Source organism: Anopheles merus, unplaced genomic scaffold (genome assembly GCF_017562075.2).
Source record: "Anopheles merus strain MAF unplaced genomic scaffold, AmerM5.1 LNR4000577, whole genome shotgun sequence".
NCBI lineage: Eukaryota > Metazoa > Arthropoda > Insecta > Diptera > Culicidae > Anopheles > Anopheles merus.
Window position 1 is genome coordinate 12,501 of NW_024428157.1, and position 2,500 is coordinate 15,000.

The 2,500-nt window shown below is 46.0% G+C and overlaps 1 pseudogene; it reads left to right on the plus strand.

The window, feature by feature from the left end:
* LOC121602697 overlaps positions 1-2,500 on the plus strand; it is a 9,186-nt pseudogene that overhangs the window by 4,153 nt on the left and 2,533 nt on the right.

Below are 2,500 nucleotides of genomic sequence, written 5' to 3' on the forward strand. Positions count from 1 at the left end.
GGCTGGTCGATATGCCATATCCGAGAGGTTATGGAGGAACAGAAATGTTATAAGTGTTGGAAGATAGGTCATACGAGCTATCATTGTAGGGAACCAGACAGAAGTAATCTGTGCTGGAAATGCGGTTTGAGTGGGCACAAGAAACAAGCCTGTACCAACACGGTTAAGTGTTTGGATTGCGGTACGAGGTCACAGAACCCTCACGCAACGGGCAGTTACATGTGTCCCAGAAGGCGAACGATTAGATCATAATGGTTAGGTTACTACAACATAACCAGAATCATAGTTATGCCGCATTTCAATTAATGTGGCAAACGATAAGGGAAGAGTCTGCTGATATAGTGTTGATTGCAGATCCGTATCTAGCAACAACCAACGTCAAAGTTTTACGTAATGACGATAATACGGCAGCAGTGGTGGTTAACGCTGACTTACCAGTTAAGATAGTCAATAAGGGTCTGAAGGGTTTAATGATTGTGGACATAGGGGATATGCGAGTGGTTAGCGTTTACGCGCCACCTAGATATAGTATGGAAGAGTTTCAGGTCATGTTGGATAACACGGTATTGGCTCTAACCGGTATCCACAAGTTCGTTATCGGGGGGGACTTCAACGCTTGGTCAATCAGTTGGAACAACCAACTTGGCGAGCGCGGAGAAACCCAGAAACGAAGGGGTGAGTTGGTTTTGTCTACCTTTGCGCAGCTTGACGCAATCCTGTTGAACGATGGCATTGAGCCAACTTATGTTGGACCTGGCCGTACATCAGTGGTTGATCTTACTTTTGCAAGCAGGTTAGTGGCAAGATCATTTAAGTGGGAGGTTTTATCAAGTTATATGAACTCGGATCATCGTGCGATACGAATAGATCTCGAGATGCAAAGTGTGCGTAACTTATCCCGACCCATAACGGGATGGAGCATTAAGTATTTTAACAAAGATATATTCGAGGTTATGATGCAAGCCGCTTTTGAGACCGAGGTCACAACAAGCGAGGATTTAATGCGCATATTGGTCACGGCGTGTAATGCGACGATGACCAAACGTAAGAGGTACACTCCTAACAAGAGTGCATTTTGGTGGACTTTAGAGATTGAGGCACTTCGAAAAGAGTGCAAACACCGCGATCGATTAGCACAAAGAGCTTATAATACTGTTCTCTATTCTACTTTTAGGGACGAGTTCAAGGTGGCACGGAATGCCCTCAAGCGAGTGATCAAGCACACCCGGCAGAGGAAGTGGAAAGAGTTCCTGGGAACAGCGGACAACGCATCATTTGGTATAGTATATCATACGTTCAAGAAAGTGGCTGAGGGTTCAATTGGGCCACGAACTATGACATTACAGGAGTTTAGGGATGTGGTGAGCGAGCTTTTTCCTACTCACCCACATACGGTGTGGCCTGATTACCGCATGGATCAGCCACGAGAGTTTGACAGGGTTACTAATGATGAGATTCTTGCAGTTGCTAGACGATTACCTAACAAGAAGGCGCCGGGACCAGATGGTATCCCAAATGAGGCGCTGAAAGTTGGTATGGAATCTGCAACTGATGCATTTTGCAGGGTATATCAAGGTTGTTTAGAGAACGCGAAGTTCCCCGACGAGTGGAAACGGCAGAGGTTGGTGTTAATACCGAAGCCGAATAAACCGCCAGGGGAACCGGGTTCAGTTCGTCCCATTTGTCTACTGGACGGGGCAGGTAAAGGTCTTGAACGCATCATTGTGCAAAGGTTGAACGCGCACATTGAGGAGGTCAACGGACTGTCTGACGACCAGTTTGGTTTCAGAAGCCGTCGATCAACAGTTGATGCGATTCAAAGGGTAGTGGACGTTGTTTCTGTTGCTAGAAGTAGAAACAGATATAGTGGTCGGTATTGTGCAGTTGTTACATTAGATGTTACTAATGCTTTTAACAGTGCTTCATGGTTGGCGATAGCAAATGCTTTACAGAGAATTAACACTCCTAAGTATCTTTATGATATCATTGGTGATTATTTTAGGAATCGTGTGCTGATGTATGATACCACAGATGGACCGGCAGAGATTGCAGTCACATCGGGTGTACCTCAAGGCTCGGTACTTGGCCCAACGTTATGGAATCTAATGTACGACGGAGTCCTAAGAGTTACAATGGTGGAAGGCGCTCGTATTGTCGGCTATGCAGATGATATAGTATTGTTGGTGGAAGGTAATTGTGTTGATGATATTGAAATTCTCGTTTCCAGCCAGATTCGCATCATCGACAGATGGATGACCGACAACGGATTAAAGATAGCCCCGACCAAGACCGAGTTTATCATGGTCAGTTCTCATCAGAGGATACAGTATGGGGCTATCAGGGTAGGTGATCACGTAGTACATTCGTCGCGCAGCTTAAAGTATTTGGGGCTGGTCCTTGATGACCGCCTCGATTACACTTCACACATCAGGTATGCGGTGGAGAGAGCGACGAAGCTATGGACCACCTTGGTAAGGATGATGCCTAATAAGGCAGGTCC